This window comes from Lissotriton helveticus, chromosome 5_1 (assembly GCF_964261635.1).
Source record: "Lissotriton helveticus chromosome 5_1, aLisHel1.1, whole genome shotgun sequence".
NCBI classification, from domain to species: Eukaryota; Metazoa; Chordata; class Amphibia; order Caudata; family Salamandridae; genus Lissotriton; species Lissotriton helveticus.
In genome coordinates this window covers 2,020,621,065-2,020,641,047 of record NC_136065.1, presented here as the reverse complement: position 1 = coordinate 2,020,641,047, position 19,983 = coordinate 2,020,621,065, and the positions used below count along the sequence as shown (strand labels likewise).

Sequence of the window (19,983 nt, the reverse complement as noted above, 5' to 3'; positions counted from 1 at the left end):
TAGCCCCAGCAATAGCAGTATATCAATCCGGACCATATGTAGAGGGAGAGATATTAGGCAGGGTTGTTCCATTTCTAATTGACACAGGGGCTCAAAGATCAATGCTGAAGGCACTAACAACGCCCGAGGCTCCACTTTCTAGGACTACGATAACCGCAGTAGGCATGACTGGCCAACCTATTACAGAATACCTTACTGAGCCACTACAGTTTGTAGTAGGCACAATAACAGTGTACCACCAGTTTATTCTTAGCAGATTTTGCCCCGTGAATTTACTGGGGAGAGATTTGTTATGCAAATTGCAATGCACCATACACTGCTCACCAACAGGGGTCTTCCTAGAGAGCAAGGCTAATGGCCTGATGTTGCAAGCTTTCATGACATGCACCGACCCCACCATACCAGCAGAGCTATGCCATTGTGTCCCGCAACAAGTGCCAATGACATAGGGCGGGTATTGAACTACCCACCGGTACAGATAAGACTGAAACAAGGGGCAATTCTCCCAAGAGTGCCGCAATACAAAATATCTAAGGAGGGGGAGGAAGGCATCGCACCAGTGATCCAAGACCTCCTGAAGCAAGGGATCTTAAGAGAGATTCAATAGAGCCAATGTAACACTCCTATACTTCCTATAAAAAAAGCCTCCAAGGGCCCGAACGGGGCCCCTGTCTACCAATTCACTGAATTGAACAAAATAGTATTGCCATCTTTCCCAGTGGTCCCAAACCCAGCAACAATATTATCTAATATACCAGTGTCAGCTACCACCTTCACAGTGATGGATCTTAGCTCCGCCTTCTTTACCATCCCCTTGCACCCTGACAGCCAACACTTCTTCTCCTTTAGTTTTAGACAGAAGAGGTTTTGTTGGACAAGGCTGGTGCAGGGCTATACAGAGTCACCATTCATCTTCACACATGCCTTAAAAACGGATTTAGACTCCCTGGTACTGAAGGAGGGGTCCACACTTATCCAGTATATTGACGACTTGCTACTGGCCTCGCCTTCAAAGGAGGCTTGTGTAAAGGACACAATCGCTGTCCTATGCCACTTAGCACTAAAGGGATACAAAGTCTCCCCAAAGAAGTTACAGTTTTGCCTCACCTCTGTGACGTACTTAGGCCATGAGTTAACAGAAGGAACAAGAAAACTTTTGCCAGACAGAATCTCGACAATAACACATTTTCCGAGACCCCGCACTCAGAAGGAAGTTAGGGCGTTCCTGGGGGTTGCAGGATATTGTCGTCACTGGATACCGAATTTCTCTCTCATTGCGAAACCTCTACAGGCACTAACACACAAAGACATACCTGATATTGTACCATGGTCACAAGAATGTGAGAAAGCTTTCAATGAGCTGAAAAGAGGATTAGAGGAAGCACCAGCATTAGGAATACCAGATTATATCAAAGACATTCGCTTGTTTTGTCACGAGAAGAGCGGATGTTCAATGGGGGTCTTGGCTCAGAAACATGGGGCTTTCTACCGCCCTGTGGCATATTACTCTGCCACGCTAGACCCAGTGGCTTCAGGGCTCCCACCGTGTCTGAAAGCAGTGGCAGCTGCAGCTCTTGCCGTGGAACAGTCAGACAACTTAGTATTAGGACACACATTAGTACTACACGTTCCACACGCCGTGGACACCCTTCTGACGTCTGCCAAGACACAGCACCTAACCAATGCACGCCTCACCAGGTATGAGTTGGTACTCTTGACACCACACATTATCATCAAGAGATGTACCACTTTGAACCCCGCATGCTTGCTCCCAACAGAGCATGAGCTGGAGGATTTTGATTCAGATGATTCCTTTCATGATTGTGCCTTGGCAATAGATAGGCATACTAAAATACGCCCAGACCTTAAAGATACACCGCTCCCAGATGCACAAGGAGATTTGTTTGTAGATGGATCATGCTTAAGGGATGACACAGGAGTACTACAAGCATCCTATGCGGTGGGCACAGCTACTAGAATATTGGAAGGGGGAAGACTGACAGCAGCAAAAAGTGCGCAGGCAGCTGAACTTGCGGCACTTACCAGAGCTTGTGCATGGGCTAAAGGAAAGAAAGTAAATATATACACGGACAGCCAGTATGCTTTTGGGGTGGTCCACGACTTTTGGCCAGTTATGGTCAATGAGGGGGTTCCTTACATCAGCAGGCCAGCAGATACAGCATTCACATTTGATTTGTGACCTCCTCAAAGCGCTGCTGCTGCCTTTCAAAGTAGCTATAAAAAATGTGCTGCCCACACTTCATCAAAAGACCCCATTTCTAGAGGCAATGCTTTCATTGACCAAGAAGCGAAGAGAATAGCACTTACAGGCTGCCAACGAGTGATGGTACAATTAGTAGACAACAGGACAGACACAAAAGAGGATAGGGGTTCACTACATTTTGACCCAATACATATTCAGAGGAACACAGCTAACCAAGAAAAAGAGGAGTGGAAGCAACAAGGGTGTACACAATCAAAGGAGTGGTGGATGGGGCCTAATGGCAGGATATGTTTGCCTTCCACCATGCTCCCTTCAATGAGCAGGCTGTTCCATGGGCCTTCACACGTGGGACGTGATGGTATGATCAGATTATTTTCCCAGTGTTGGTATAACTCAAAATTTCGCCAGACAGCAGAAAGGCTTTGCAAACAATGCTCTGTCTGTGCACAACACAATACAGGAAAAGGTACACCAACTGCGCTTGGTCACTTCCCACCTCTCCATGGGCCCTTTGAAAGTCTTCAGCTTGATTTTATAGACATGCCCCCCACCCAGTCATATAGGTATGTTTTGGTCATCGTCTGTATGTTTAGCAAATGGATAGAGGCCTACCCCACCAAACACTGTGATGATGAGTGTAGCCATGTGCTTATTGAGGGAACTACTGCCAAGATTTGGGGTACCCTCCCTCCTGGCTTCCGACAATGGGCCTGCATTTATTTCCAATGTTATCAAGGGTTTATGCAAAGGACTTTCAATAAAACAAAAGTTACATTGTGCGTACCATCCCCCGGCAGCAGGAGCTGTGGAAAGAAAGAATGGGGTTTTGAAAAATAAGATAGCTAAGCATGGGCGTAAAATCCGTTCCACTCGCGGAATTTGCGGCTTTTCGGTAAATTCGCAATCAGCGAATTCTAGCGAATTTGCCGAAAATCCGTCGATTCGCACGCGGCGGATTTTTTTGCTTGGTGATACAATATTGCGGCGCGCGGCGTGGCGCACAGCGTTCACTTTCCGTCATTCAGCGTTTGCCGAGTTGTTTTTCTCGATATTTTGCGAGTGCTGCGCCATATTGGATCTTGCTGCGGGATCCCGCGGGAGTTGGCGCCCGCGAATACGTCATCGCGGCTTGCCACCTTACCTTGCACAGCACGCATCGCGAGAGTTCGCAATTGCGAACACGTAGGTGCGGCGGGCAGGAACAATCTCGCACTCCCGAAATAGAGATTTTGCAATTCTGCACAAGAAATCCACCAGCAAACAGCATAAACCTTCAGAAAATGATGATTTTTATCAGAATCACTCCTCAGGTTGACATTTGCCTGCACTTTTTTGTTGCAAGGAGTCCATTTTTTTGGGGGGGGGAGAGGAAGGAAGTGCCCCACAGTCTCCAACTTCCTGTTCCTGTCCAGCAGGCTCCTCCCAGTGCTTTCTTCATGTGCTGGTCACTTTCATTTGGACCTTGACCTGGAAGGATTACTTTTTGTGGGTGCTGCTGGATATTTGGATTAGAGGCCTTTTTGACTTTCTTTGGATCACTTTTGGATTAGAAATCAACTTTCACAAGTAAGTTTGTTGGGGCATTACAGTTGCTGCAACTACAATTTTGGAACTTTTTCAGAACATTAAATAAAATATATTGTGGGTAGCCACAGTATCCAGTAGGACCAGGGTTAGTTATGGGTGCATGCATTATACAACTGTTTTGTTGAATTTAAACATCATTGAGGCCATGGATGGGCTGGGATTGTGCTTAATTTTGTGTTTTTTGTTGATTTCTTGGGGCTGCTGTTGGGGCCTTTTGCCCAGGGGTAGTGAGTGGTGCATGGACTGAGTCTGATTGTGGGGTCTCACTCTCTTTAATGTAAACATCCTGGATGGCATTGGATTGTGGTGATTTTTGTGTGTTTTTCGTTTTTTTGGGGGTGCTACTGTTGATTTGGACTGGCCATGTGGGTGGTGGTGGTGGCCATCTTGAGTGCTGGTACAGGCAAAATGTGCTTGGGGTGCAAGGGGCCATTTTGAAGAGAGGCAGTGTCTGAGGCCTGCACTTATTTTGCCTAGCTTTCATCCATTATGCCCAGGGGTAGTGAGTGGTGCATGCGCCTAGTCTTTCTGTGGGGTGTCTTCTTGGATTTAAACACCATTGAGGCCATGGATGGGCTGGGATTGTGCTGAATTTTGTGTTTTTGTCGTTTTTTTGGGGCTGCTGGTAGGGCCTTTTGGCCAGGGGTAGTGAGTGGTGCATGGGCCTAGTCTTTCTGTGGGGTGTCTTCTTGGATTTAAACACCATTGAGGCCATGGATGGGCTGGGATTGTGCTGAATTTTGTGTTTTTTGTCATTTTTTTGGGGCTGCTGTTGGGGCCTTTTGCCCAGGGGTAGTGAGTGGTGCATGGACTGAGTTTGCCTGTGGCGTCTCACTCTCTTTAATGTAAACATCCTGGATGGCATTGGATTGTGGTGATTTGTGTGTGTTTTTCCTTTTTTTGGGGGTGCTACTGTTGATTTGGACTGGCCATGTGGGTGGTGGTGGTGGCCATCTTGAGTGCTGGTACAGGCAACATGTGCTTGGGGTGCAAGGGGCCATTATGAATAGAGGCAGTGTCTGAGGCCTGCACTTATTTTGCCTAGCTTTCATCCATTATGCCCAGGGGTAGTGAGTGGTGCATGGGCCTAGTCTTTCTGTGGGGTGTCTTCTTGGATTTAAACACCATTGAGGCCATGGATGGGCTGGGATTGTGCTGAATTTTGTGTTTTTTGTCGTTTGTTTGGGGCTGCTGGTGGGGCATTTTGCCCAGGGGTAGTGAGTGGTGCATGGACTGAGTCTGGCTGTGTGGTGGTCTCACTGTCTTTAATGTAAACATCCTGGATGGCATTGGATTGTGGTGATTTTTGTGTGTTTTTCGTTTTTTTGGGGGTGCTACTGTTGATTTGGACTGGCCATGTGGGTGGTGGTGGTGGCCATCTTGAGTGCTGGTACAGGCAACATGTGCTTGGGGTGCAAGGGGCCATTTTGAAGAGAGGCAGTGTCTGAGGCCTGCACTTATTTTGCCTAGCTTTCATCCATTATGCCCAGGGGTAGTGAGTGGTGCATGGGCCTAGTCTTTCTGTGGGGTGTATTCTTGGATTTAAACACCATTGAGGCCATGGATGGGCTGGGATTGTGCTGAATTTTGTGTTTTTTGTCGTTGTTTTGGGGCTGCTGGTGGGGCCTTTTGCCCAGGGGTAGTGGGTGGTGCATGGACTGAGTCTGCCTGTGTGGTGGTCTCACTCTCTTTAATGTAAACATCCTGGATGGCATTGGATTGGGGTGATTTGTGTGTGTTTTTCGTTTTTTTTGGGGTGCTACTGTTGATTTGGACTGGCCATGTGGGTGGTGGTGGTGGCCATCTTGAGTGCTGGTACAGGCAACATGTGCTTGGGGTGCAAGGGGCCATTTTGAAGAGAGGCAGTGTCTGAGGCCTGCACTTATTTTGCCTAGCTTTCATCCATTATGCCCAGGGGTAGTGAGTGGTGCATGGGCCTAGTCTTTCTGTGGGGTGTCTTCTTGGATTTAAACACCATTGAGGCCATGGATGGGCTGGGATTGTGCTGAATTTTGTGTTTCTTGTCGTTTTTTTGGGGCTGCTGGTGGGGCCTTTTGCCCAGGGGTAGTGGGTGGTGCATGGACTGAGTCTGCCTGTGTGGTGGTCTCACTCTCTTTAATGTAAACATCCTGGATGGCATTGGATTGTGGTGATTTTTGTGTGTTTTTCGTTTTTTTTGGGGTGCTACTGTTGATTTGGACTGGCCATGTGGGTGGTGGTGGTGGCCATCTTGAGTGCTGGTACAGGCAACATGTGCTTGGGGTGCAAGGGGCCATTTTGAAGAGAGGCAGTGTCTGAGGCCTGCACTTATTTTGCCTAGCTTTCATCCATTATGCCCAGGGGTAGTGAGTGGTGCATGGGCCTAGTCTTTCTGTGGGGTGTCTTCTTGGATTTAAACACCATTGAGGCCATGGATGGGCTGGGATTGTGCTGATTTGTGTGTGTTTTTTCGACTTTTTGGGGTGTATAACTGATGTTCCTCTGTCTTCCATTGCTTGTAGGTGCACAAGAGAACCACCAGTGCCAGGAAGAAGTCCTGCTGCGGTGTGTGCAGCACAACGTCACGTGTGGCCACAGACAACTCTGCAACTTGTGCAACTGCAGCCTGCTGTTCAGAGTGACATCTGAAGAAGATGGCCCCAAAAAAAGTTGCCCGTAGCTCCTCTAGCAAGAAAGTTGCCAGTAAGGAGCAGAAGAAGCAAGTGGCGCCACTTGCCAAGGAGACTGGTGTGATGACGACCGCCACATTTTTTGGGAAAAAAAGTACGCCTGCTGCAGCAGCGGGGTCTGCTGGGGACCAAGCTGGGAGCAGCACCTCCGCTCCATTGGGCTCAGTGCCACCACCACCACGCCAACTTAGGTCCAAGCCCTTGAGTGCTGCAGAGGCAGCCAGTATAGTTGTTCAATCACCATCGACCACTGATGTTGGCTCATCGCAAGAAAGTAGCAGCAATGTCCCTCAAGAATCAACACAGGTTGTTGTAACTCATCTGACGAGTGTTGAACAACCACAGCCGCAACAACAATCACATGTGCAAGTAGTACAAGCCCAAGTACATGTGGAAGGAGAGGAGGCGGCGCAAGGAGAGGAGCAAGCAGAGGTGCATGGAGGGGCACAACAAGTGGCCACAATAGTTGTTCCTCCAGAAGTAGGGGCACATCTGGAAATCGACAATCAAGCCGAGGTATCATTCGAGGAAGCCACTCCTCCTGATGATCATTCATTGTCGTCCACATCCCGAGCAAGGAAAAGATCAAGGGTGTTGGTGTCTACATCTTCTTCAAGCCCACCTTCTTCTGATGATATGGATCTTACTTGGGAACCAGCACCACTGCCATCTGAGAGTGAGGTTGAGGAGGCACACCATGATCTGACAAAGGTAGCAAAGCGTAAAAGGAAGGTCGTCAAAACTCTCAAAGTTATGGAGTGTGATGACGCTCAACAAGAAGTGGCGTATACTCCTGCTGCTGAAGACTCTCACGACGACGACGCAGTCATCATCACTAAAGTCACTGAAGCCCCAGCGGGCATGCAGCAAACAGACATTTTGACCCTAGCCCGACAAGCTGCTGAGCGTGATGATGAAGTCGACGAGGAGGCAATGGGAACACCAGAATCATTGATGTTAACTAGTACACCACAACGTGCCACTTCCATATTTCTTACTCGCCAGAAGGGACCTCCATCCACCTCGACCTCAATTAGTGGTGGTGAAAGTGCACAACATAGTAAAGTTCAGCAATACACATCCTCCACTTTATCTGGCATTAGCAGCACAGCCACCACCAGTATCTCCTCCTCCGGCCCCCACAGACATTTCAAGTCCGCAGTTTGGGACTTCTTTAGTGTTTCCACAAAAAGGGAAAACATAGCCATTTGTAGCATTTGTAAGCTTGCAGTCAGTCGTGGTAAGCTTGGTACCAACTATGGGACTGGAGGCCAGAGAGGTCATCTTAAGAGACAGCACACTGTCCAATGGTTGGAGCACCTAAAGCAGATCAAGGAAGCCCGAATTGCAAGTCGAAAAAACGTTGATGTTCCATCTGATGATGACGAGGAGGAACAAGTGTCACACACTTCACTTACACCCAGTACCCCTGGGAGCCACACTAAGAGTGTGGGACAGAGTGAGACACCAATGCGAAAAAGTTCATCAGCGAGCGTAACTGGGTCGAAGAAGTCATTATCATCATCCCGTCAAATGGTCCAGGGCAAAATTAAAACAATGTTGTTTTCAGACGCGCCATATGACCGCAACCACCCAATGGTGCGTCTGTATAACACTAAGCTGGCTAAAATGCTAGCGCTGGATCTTCTACCTTTTTCTTTTGTAGAAGGGGTTGGTTTTCTCGAATTAGTGGCAACGCTCTGCCCTAAATGGAAGGTTCCTAGCCGGTACTATTTTGCCCGAGTTGCGGTTCCAGCACTACATGAAGATGTGCTGGAGGTGATTGGGGCAGCTTTGCAGAAGAGTGCTGTTCACACTATACATCTCACAACAGACATGTGGACCAGTGGCGCAGGCACTGATTACATGTGCATCACTGCACACTGGGTCTCTTTTTCAGGGGTTAAAGCAAAGCTAAACGCAGGTGCTGACCTGGACCAAGTTTTTAAAGCTGCTCGGAAACATGCAACACTAGCCATGTTTGGCTTGGAGAAACGTCATACAGCAGAAAACATTTTTAATGAGTTCAACACAAAGGTCTTTCACTAGCTGTCTCCCAAAAAACGCGGCATTGGTTATGTTTCCACGGATAATGGCGCCAATGTAGTTAAGGCCATGGAACTGGGTGACTATTTCAGAGTGCCGTGTTTGGTGCACTGTATAAACCTGGTTGTTAAAAAATTCTTGGAGAAAGAAAGTCCAGCATGCCAGTTAGTGGTCACCTGCCGAAAAATGTGCAACCATTCCAGCCATTCTTTTAAGGCCCGGAAGCATCTGAGGAGCCTGCTACATGAACGTCGAATGCCAGTGAAAGCACTCATCCAGGAGGTGCCAACACGTTGGAACTCAACGTTCTACATGCTTGAGCGTCTGTATGAGCAGTTTACGGTACTCGATCAGTATTTCTTAACAATGGGTACAGCTGTGAAGGAGGACCTGAGGTAAAATGCGGCGCAATGGGAGCTCGTTAAAAGCCTGACAGACATGCTTCGTCCTTTTGAGTTCTTCACGCGTGCAGTCAGCAGGGAGGACTGTAATTTGGGAAAAGCTATCCCATTGTTGCGCATGCTGGAGCACACACTGAAGGCGGTGTCTTCAAAGTTTCAAAACATGAAGAAAAGCAACAAGCTTTTCTTTTGGCGGAGAAATTATTAGAGCGTCTACGTGGCGATGAACGTCTTCAAAAGATCCTCTCAGAACAGCATTACATTTGTGCTACTATTCTGCATCCACGCTACAAAAAGGCGCTGGCAGGCTCTGCATTATTTCCTTTTAGTGATGAAGATGCTACAAAGTACAAACGTTGGGTAGCCTGGTCAGCCATCAGGTTTGAAACAGAATGGAAGCAAATTGAAGGAAAAGGCAGTACATCAGCATCAGCAGGCCATCCCCAGTCAGAAGACTCCACTTCTGCACCTGTGGCTGTGGCAGAAGTGACCTCTCAGCCGTTAAAGACACCGGCAACCGCATCATCTGCACCAGACACAACAGAAATATCGGGTGATGAAGAGGATTGGCTAGCTGAGATTGGTTATGGTTCTGAAAAGGTCAGAGCGAAAATTCAGCAAAGTGGAGGAAACGTGGAGAACTTTGAGTCGATGGTGCAGGACTATCTGAATGACTCAACAGAGGTCTATGTTAATGCTGACCCATTGGCGTATTGGCATGGGAAAAAAGAATTGTGGCCAGAGATCTCCCGCCTGGCTATACATTACTTGTCTTGCCCACTCACTTCTGAACGTGTTTTCAGTGCTGCTGGTGGCATTGTAACTTGCAAACGGACCCGCCTCTCGCCCAAAAATGTGGAGATATTGACAATGATCAAGATGAATGAGCACCTCATACCACCAGATTTCAAAGTACCAGATCGCACGTTGGAAGAAGACGAGGAGGACAGCAACTTAGATGAGGGGATTTCTTCTGTGTTAGGTGACACTGACCTACTCCTGCCTGATGATTTCGCAGAGTATGAGGATGAACTCTTCTTCCCTGACACCGAGGCCTGAAAATGAGCCAATGAATTTAGACATTTTCTTTTTCGTACTTTTATTCCTGTGTTTCTGTCTTTCTTTGTTTTGCACAAGTTAATATAATTAAAACTTTAATCACCTGTATTTTTGCTTTTTGGCTGTTTGGGGGTCTTCTACTTGTTTTCGCCTGGGTTGATGGCTCTGGGGCCATTGCTGGGAAGGTCTAATACCGGATAAAACTGGTTTAAACAACATCCATGAGGAAAAAAGGTTTTGCCTTTTCTGACTTTTCGCTCAATGTAGCGTTTTCAGGTGCCTGTTTGGGGGGCTTCCTGGTGTCTGTGGGTGGGTTTCGGGGTCTGGGAGCACTACTGGGTACGGATAGTTTAGATGGCAAGAGGTTTGAAGGAAATCCATGGAGGCAGAGGGGAGTTAGGGCCTAGCTGCAGAGCGCGCGCTGAGTGATTTTGGAAATGTTCACAAAAGTGACAAAGTCCACATTTTTGTACTTTTGCTTTTTGGCTGTTTGGGGGTCTTCTACTTGTTTTCGCCTGGGTTGACGGCTCTGGGGCCATTGCTGGGAAGGTCTAATACCGGATAAAACTGGCTTAAACAACATCCATGAGGAAAAAAGGTTTTGCCTTTTCTGACTTTTCGCTCAATGTAGCGTTTTCAGGGGCCTGTTTGGGGGGCTTCCCGGTGTTTGTGGGTGGGTTTCGGGGTCTGGGAGCACTACTGGGTATGGATAGTTTAGATAGCAAGAGGTTTGAAGGAAATCAATGGAGGCAGAGGGGAGTTAGGGCCTAGCTGCAGAGCGCGCGCGGAGTGATTTGGCAACTTTTCAGAAAAGTGACTAAGTCCACATTTTTGTACTTTTGCTTTTTGGCTGTTTGGGGGTCTTCTACTTGTTTTCGCCTGGGTTGACGGCTCTGGGGCCATTGCTGGGAAGGTCTAATACGGGATAAAACTGCTTTTAACAACATCCATGATGAAAAAGGTTTTGGTACTTTTTGTAACTTAGGGTTCGTTAGGGTTAGCCCTAGCAGCAGGATTGCATGTGTTTCGGGGTGTTCTCGGTTTTTGCAACTGAGTTCTGGGGTTTTAGAGCACTCGTGGGAATGTGTAATTTTTGTTGCAAGCGACTTGAAGAAAATCCATGGTGGGAAAGGGGGGATCACTTACTCTGTGAGAGGCACTTAGTGTTCAAAAGATTTAGCCATTTACACTTAAAGGAAGAAAATGACACAGACTTAAGTTTCAGGGAAACAAACTTACTGTTAAACCACCACCCACCAGATTCAAAAGCAGTAGTATGGTGGGAAAGGGGGGATTTGGCATAGTTAAAGAAAGCCTTTGCCACTATTCTTAACTTAGGGCTCGTTAGGCCGGGTTTCAGTCTGTGCAATGGGGAAAAAAGGATGGAGTCAGGCTTCACATTAGCGAGCCGCAATTCAGCATCCACCAGGCAGGCAGTGGACAGGGTGTCTTCTGGTCACCAACATTGCTGGACGCAGCGTCAGCTGGAATGGAGGAGTGCTGCTAATATGAGGAATTGTTTGCTGCATGCAACTTACTTCCCAAATTCAACAGGACAACTACAACAACATACAGATACAGTATCCATTGTTTTCTTCTCTGAGTGTGACTGCATTTCTTGGATCTCGCTCTGCTTCTAAATTGATCCCTACAGCCATTCTATAGGTTTTACTTCGGCTAATTTTTAAACCTCATTTAATGCAAGAAGTGTTTCTCTGAGTGCAGAGATAGGCAAGTGAAAACGCTGCAGCCCTGTACTGTCGCATTCTAGTACTACTTACTTTTCAGTAACAATGCATGCAGTAGGGCATGCACTTCATTTATGTCACTTAAAAGATTTATAGTTAGCTTTGTACCCAAAGATTTCTTTATCTTCAATTCTTGTTTGTCAATGCTGTGCTTTTTTTTTTCTCTCAACAAAACCTACCCAAAAAGAAACCCCCATTCCCATCCATTTTCCAAACCCTAACCGTCTCCCCCCGGGCTGTGTGGTTTTGCTTGATATGTGACTAAATGAAATCAATAATTCCACACACTTGCTGGGGGGGATAAGGTAATAGCAACAGGCTGGTGAAGGAATCCGAGGATATATTCTAGACTTACTCAGCTAGCTTCAGTACTATTTCTTGTAGTAGTAGCCAATGTCAAAGAAATTCAACACAAGTACTAGTTATACTTTCTACTTTACCATTTGTTAGGCTCTGTGTGGCACTGTTCTAGTGAACTGTCACCTCCTATATTCTCTATCGTACCGTTGTAATGCTATAGTAAGGACAAACCAGGTTTCATTTTCTTTTTTTCAATATGCATGGAACTGCCACTGTGTCACACCACTAGTACCACCGCAATGAGGACATTTCATACGCCCAGGATTGCCAACCTTAATCGCCATTTCCTGTGGAGCCAGCCCTGGGACTAGCCCTACTTTCAAACACAAATTACAGGTAAGATAAGCGTTTGGTGGGAGGTAGTATATTGGAGTATTAGGAATAGACGAGAGATTGACGGTAGTACTACTAAAGTCCTAGGACTCCTCAGGAAAACAAACTTACTGTTAAACCCCCACCCACCAGACTCAAAAGCAGTAAAAAACAGGTATGGTCAGATAAAGTTTCAAAAAGTATATTTTAGTAGCCCTAACAAAATAATCTCCCGCAAGACCCTCCCTAACCCCAACGATTGTCCTTCAAAAGTCCCACAACCCAACTCCCAATTCCCACCCCCCAAAAGTCTCTAAAAAAGGGGCAAGGGACACTACACTACGGGAGGGTGCTGTTGACTTTAGCGGCCAGGGCATCATACTCCTTGCGGAGGGTGGCATGGTCGGAGCGGAGGCCCTTCACCAAGTTCTTGTAGGTATGGACCTCCTGCTCCAGGTAGGACACTCTTAGGGATAAGCGGCGCTGGCGTGCCTTGCAACTCCTGTGGGGGGCAGCTGGTGTCTTTGCTGCTCGGCGGTGGCGGTTGGCTTTGGTAGCCCGGCTCCGTACCGCTGGAGCACTGCGCTGGCTGGCAGCCCGTGGGGGCACGGAGGAGGATGCAGCTGTCCCAGTAGATGTTGTTGTTGTCGTACCGGTTGACTGCGTGTCCTCCTCCTCCAGGGCCACCAGCCGCCGATATTCGGCGACAGTGGCATCCAGCCTCCGTTGCCGGGCCATTCGAGCCTGCTCCCTCCGTGATGGTCTAGTTGATTTGGAAGGAGCAACTATATGAAGAAAGAAAGACATAGTCTGTAACCAATGCTCCTTAAGATTAATAACACAAAGTGATTGAGCACAAAGTTGTGTCACAGTACAAGTAGCAAATTGAAAGCACAGTACATAACTATTGAGGACAGTATCTATCTAACCTCCCAGTTCTTCATCCTTGCTCTAACATTAGTGGGAGTTTAAGGAACTAATTCTACGAGCACTATGGACTTCCATTACAGTCGACTATGACAGTCCACCAGTCTTATTCTTCTTCTTCTCTCTTGTTTAGGAAAATTGGTACGTTATCTTATGCAAGCCGGCATAATGCCAGCGCAGTGAACTTGCACCCGAGAAAAACAGACGCACACCATGATGAGTGAGACAGACTTGCGTTACTGTACCGGTCCAGTACATGCAGGTGGTGAAGCTCTTCCTTTTCTATTACGGGTGGCACTGAGAATACTCTGTTACAAGGGCTACTGCTTAATTAATTTAGCTTTCACCCTACAGTGCAAATGAGTACTAGAGAAGGAAAATGAAGAAGCTAAATAATTTGATTATCTATCACTTCACATGGGATGTATTTGATGACATATGGGATGACTCTAGGTGCTTTGCTTATTATTGAGTGAACAGTGATACACCCACACATGAATGACGTACTACCACTAAACTAAAGTTATTAAGAGAGGTAGGGAGTGTCCACCGTAAGAACCGGATATATGCTGTGCCTTCAGTTGCAATACAAACTACTGCTACTATTCATGGTAGTATTTGGACAAATTTACAACTTCTTTTCCTTGCCTTTCCTACACTGGAACGGACGTGCGGGTGTGGTGTTACATGCTCTTCAAGGTAACACTTAGTTCATCCAGTGACCGTCTACTCTCTCTAGATACACATATGCTATCTAAGAGTCAGATAATACCATGATCCAGGCATCCATCCATTCAAAGTATATGCACACATACAGTTTCTGTTTCACCCACCCAGGCTGTTCTCCTTCCACCCATCCTTGCTTCATCATTCACTCAGCCATGCACCATACCATTTTCTTTCCTTCCCAGCCACCTCGGGGACCAAGCAAACACATATCATTCTTCTTTGCCAGCCATCATTAAATTTCTCGTCCTTCCACACTTACTTACACCCTTCTTTCGCTTTTCGTTCATCCCATCCATCAAGTTCATCTCAGATCTTATTGGGATTCTTCTCGCCAAAAACTTCACAGCTAAGTCGAAGTACATTTAGAGGAGGCTACTACCTGGTTGATTTATAATACACCCGTGCAGAAAGCACACTATGCAGTCTTCAATCTCAATAAGTAAGGAATATATAGCTTACCTCTTCCCGCCACCACCGTGTGAACCCTCACAGGAACGTCCGGCACTTGCACGCCTCCTCCCCAGAGTCCTCGTCCAACACTACCACCTCCGCGCTGGCCCCGCCACCAGATGTTCCACCTACAAAGTACATTTAAGAATGTTAGAATACACCACTCACTACTATATAATATTTGGTCTAGGAGGAATAAAGAAATGTGAAAAAAACTAAATACAATGTAATAATTAATTGCATTATTTCGTGTCCATAGTTCTGTTTGTGCAGATTTGTCCCTGCAACAGTAGTAGAATGGATTGTCCTAGTATCCAAACCAAAAGTAAAGTAGTATCTTATTCTTTCTTGGTGGTCATTCACCTTTTTATTGTTGGCAATTGTCATAAACATTTCGAAGACTTGAAAAGACATTATGGACAATCCCAGAGGACTGCACTCAGTGCATAGAGCTATTGCTGACTAGAATGGGAGTCCAATGGAATTGCCAAATGTGCAATCTTAGTTAGCTACACAGACAGACTAATAAGAATAATCTAGTAATACCACAGGGAGTCATAGTCGAGGCAGGATAAGAATTTAGATCCAGTCTACAAGAAGATCAAAGACGATTTAGAAGAAATCGAATGAGGAACGCTAGGAAAAAATAGGTACTCTATATTAAAATTAAAACTTACTGGGGCCAGCAAAGGAGCCCTCGCCTGCCCGATCCTGGCCTGCATCCTGAACAGCACCCTCCTCCTCCTCCTGTGTCCTCTTGCCCCTTGGGGGGAGCTGATGTACAACATGAAAGAAAGAAAGACCAGAAAACATGGATGATATTTGTCAACCAAATCAAACATTTCAAAATAACAATACAAAATATTTTGGCGAAATAGCAAATAGATAGACAACTATTCCACGGGATATATTGACCGATCTCATGTGGTATACTACGTTATTAGTATTGCTTGATTTGCGGACCGTTGACTTTGAAAGTTCCTATGTAACTCACTAAACAGACTACTAAAAGGTTTACCTTGGCCTGGCAGGCAGCAGTCCGCAGCACGCGAAGTGACAGACAAAGTCCATCGTGCTTGCAGATCAGTGAATACTCAAACTATAAATCCACTGACCACCACCACTATTTCTTCTTATAGCCATGTGTCTAAAGGAAGGACTGGACTTGAGTCTGTAGGGGCTGATTTTGAAGCCCCTTGCGGCTCTTTTACTCCATTGTTGCGTGACTTTTGTGACGCAGCGGCAGAACAAAAGAGGCGCCATGGTGCGGCGTATATTAACCAAAGTGACGCATATGGGAGATGCATCACGTTGTAAAGCCCTGCGCCATCAGGGGGCGTTCCGGCACAAGGGAGGGCGTTTCTGCGCAGGAACGAATCCTAAAAGTGGCTGAGGGAAATCTACAAGATGTAAATCAGTCACTTTTAGGACAATAATGCGTGACTCAAACCCTGCGCCTGCTTGAAGCCGACGTACGGCTTGATGCAGCATTGGGGAGATAGGGCACCCCAGAGCATTGCTGGAGCTGCGCCATCGTTGGCACGCAACTCCAGCAATGCGCCGCCTTTACAGCACAGATGCGTAAGGCTTCTGTGACGTTTTGGGCCCATGGGTGGTGGTGGCATGGCGCACAATTACTGGCGCATCCCTGCTACTTTGCAGGGATGCGCCGGTAATTGAAAATATGACCCTTAGTGTCTAGCATTACGCAGTTCTTTACACTACACTCATACATAATTTCTCAGGCCAATGAAATGAACACAAAATACAAAACAAATAAGCATAGTAGCAAGGCTACTGAGAAGGAGAGCAGTGCACCTGAAATGCATAGAAGATTTTGAAATATAATTTACCTACAATGTAATCGGCAGCATTATTGCTCTTGGTAAAAAACAAACATTTGCAAATAACAGAGCCGGATAAAACAGAGTAGTGATGAAATAGCTAGAAATAGCTACTACTACTCACCAAGCCTGGGGATCTCTACGCCAAGCATGTCCAGCAAGTCGCGTTCCCGGTCCATGACATCCGTCCAGCGGTGGGTGGCCTGGTTATAAGTGCGCCGGACCACAGAGAGTTTAAACATGGCCCGGCACACCTTCTCCCACCGCTTCCGGCGCTCCCGGATGCCGTAGCCGGTTGCGATCTTGCCGCCTCCCATGATGGTCTTGTGGAGGCGGCGCTGGACGTGAAATATTAGTGCGGCCACCTCCTCCGCACTAAAAATCTCCCGAGCTATCACTGTCTCCCCCTCAAACACCCGCACGGGAGCCGGGCACGGGGTGCGGGACCCTTCCCCTTTGCGGGCTTCTTCCCGGCTCCCTTTGCCATGGTCTGGGCAGAAAGGAAGCAAAATAAGAAAGAAGAAATAGAACAGGGAAGAAGAAAAGAAAAGCGTTTAAAAAAGTAGTTCAAAATTAACAAAAAGTAGCAGAAAACAGAAAAATATAGAGCTAGAAAAATAGAGGGATAGATAATAAGTAAAATAGATCAAAAAAAACTTCAAAAAAGCAAAGGATGGCAGAGATTAAGAAAGGATACAGAGAGCATGCCCAGAACCATAGCAATGAATGAGAAATAAGATGGCCACGCCCGTTCACGACCGCGTGGGTAAGTTCGCGCGAGATTTTCCTCGCGATCACGAGCGAAATTGTACTAGCGAGCCGCACACTTTGCGAGATTACACATAGCGGCCGGAAACGGAATTACGTCACGCAAACAAGATGGCCGCGCCCATGTACGACCGCTAGGGTAACTTCGCAAACGTAGCGCTACAAGCGCCTTGCGAACACGCACAAAATCACGCGAACATACACGCCGCAAAAAAAACAAATCGTGTATTCGCACGAATTCGCGGCTTCCGAAATCGATCTCGCACAGATTTGCGCCCCGCAAATCGCGCGAAATTGCAGAAAAACGATTTTTGCAGAACTGAAAGCAATCAACAGGTGCAAAAGTTCAATCTTAACATTAGTAACCATTCACTCTAGTGCTTCCTGAGGGGCCCCTCTAGAGTTCAGTTGCCTATTTGCAACTATTCTATGACCCTGCTCTGACCCAAACAGCAGGCTCATAGAATAGCTACAAGTAGGCCATAAAGGTCCTGTGAAAAAAAATTTGCACTGCAACAGAAAGCAAATTACAGATAAGGAAGGAAGCAGGTGCCAGCCAGACTGGAAGTTTCAAAATCACTGACACATTAATCAACCCCAAATTAATTCATGGCAGTTGAAGCAGGGCAGGTGTGCTTGCTTTTTTTCACCCCCATAATTTACAGTGATAAACCAACCAGAGGGTGGCAGTGAGGATGTACCAGAGGGTGGCATGGGTGTACCAGAGGGTGGCAGTGGTGAAACAGAGGGTGCTGTGAACCTGTGATGATGAACCAGACGTAGAAACAACATAGTCGCGGCCGTTGCGAGCCGACAAGTAAGTTCGCAATTGTGAACTGGTACACAAATCCTCGCGAACCCTTGTGAACACAAAAAACACAAAAATCCGCAAATTCGCGAGAGTTCGCGGATTTTGCGGATTGCGAATCCGTAAATACGCAAGTTCGCGTACACCAGATTCGCTAAATCCGCCCATGCTTAAAGATAGCTAAGATTTGCGCGTCAACGGACCTCACATGGGTAGATGCGCTCCCCTTAGCATTACTAGCAATGAGATGTACACCAGACAGAGTAACAAAGCTTAGCCCCCATGAAATAGTATTTGGCAGACCCATGAATATACCCGGGCATATGTCAACAGCCCCACTGTCAATAAACGATGACTTGTTATTGTGTTACTGTAAAAAGTTAACGGACGTTTTACGTTACCTCCATTGTCAGGTGCTGCAGTACCTTCCAGAGACCGTTACACCACCAGCCCACGGACTGAAACCCGGTGACTGGATTTGGGTCAAAATCCACACACGAAGGAATTGCTTGCAGCCAAGATGGAGGGGGCCAATGCAGATCATTTTAACAACGGCTACAGCAGTGAAATGTGATGGTCTAACTTCGTGGATTCACGCGTCCCACACGAAAAAAGTGACTACCGAGAACGAAGAACGGACCCCACCTGCGCAGATACCAGCAGCAGAGCCTCGCCGAGAATACAACCTTCGGTCCAGCAAACAGCATGCTGAAGAAGTGGATTAATAATTAATCAACTGCTGCCTCCATGCTAGTGCTCAGGACTAATGGACTTCAATCTGTGTCAATACAAGCTTGCGGACAACGGTACAGAATACAATTAACTATTTTGTGTCCAGGGAGAGACATAAGTGCAACTTTAACATTACTTATCCCAAAGCCCACATTGCTCAGTGAGCTGATACGATTAGTTTTTGATGAGATTGCCTTTCCCACGGGCCCAGAGCAAGTCCCTGAACAAAAATTAACAGACCTACGTTTTGACATTCTGAATGGTGCAATTTGTGCAATAGAAAGTACTGGTTCTAACATTATCCAAAACCTTGAACATTCTCCATTGTGCCGTTTTTGCAACAGGGGTCACTGATCCTAGACTCATTCGAGACATCAAATACAAGGGAAAAATAGTGGTTGAACGCTTGACTCTAAGGGTAAGCTAGCATAGCGCCAAGAGGAAGAAGAATAAAATTAGGGCCTATTCACAAGCCCGAGTGGACCAAGAATAAAGTTAGGGCCTATTCACAAGCAGACTGCATAGCATAGGGAAGGGAAAGGTTTGTACAGAGTCATGCAGTCCACTGAAAGACACACATGTAACTGGAGAGCAGTAATTCTTGCAATATTGGTACCAACGCTTGCAATTATAATAACAGCAATTATAATAATGTATTCTGCGGAGCTTGAAATACCACATCTTAATGGAAGAGTGGGGGATGGTAGCGATGGAACGAAGCCAACAAAATCCCCAAAAGACTATGAACAGAATATAACAATATACATTACTGATATGGGGTGGATGTGAATAAAGGGGACCAAGAAAGATTGTGGGATACATATAAAGGAAACAAGTACATTGAAATGCTGAAACTGTAAGTGACAATTTTGAATATATCAGATTGCTATGTTTGCACCCACCTGCCCACAGATGTCACACATAGTTTGAAGTACCATGTGCTGCCAGTATCCAAATATGTAGGCTGTGTCCTATTGCGTGACATGTTACAAGGTCAACACGGGATGTCTGTGTCAGTATCGCTAGGTATGACCTCATCTGAAACAGTGACTACTGATCCCAGCGGTAGTAATGGCTATAAGCTATAGCAGGAGAACTACAGGCCCTCCTCTCAGACCTACGAGGATCCCTTGTATGAATATGCAGCCAACTAAGGGAGACTTAGAGATGCTAAAAGGATTTGACAGGGCTTCAAGGAACGAGGAATGGAAAGACAGGGCAGGCTGGGATGACATTGAGGCAGGCCACCTGAAAATACCAAGGTTCAGGGTAGGGGAAGTTTCAGCCCCCTCCTGCATCCTCAAGGATGAAATGATAAC

General features: G+C 46.6%; 1 protein-coding gene across 1 annotated transcript in view; it reads right to left on the bottom strand.

Annotated features, from left to right (window-relative positions):
• The window catches only part of LOC144756197 (uncharacterized), a 168,318-nt gene extending 149,731 nt beyond the window's left edge, over positions 1-18,587 (bottom strand). Inside the window, exon 1 of the mRNA XM_078645802.1 lies at positions 18,334-18,587. The gene's annotated coding sequence lies outside the window, so the exon portion shown is untranslated. The remainder of the gene's footprint in view (positions 1-18,333) is intronic.
• Between the last annotated feature and the right edge of the window lie 1,396 nt (positions 18,588-19,983).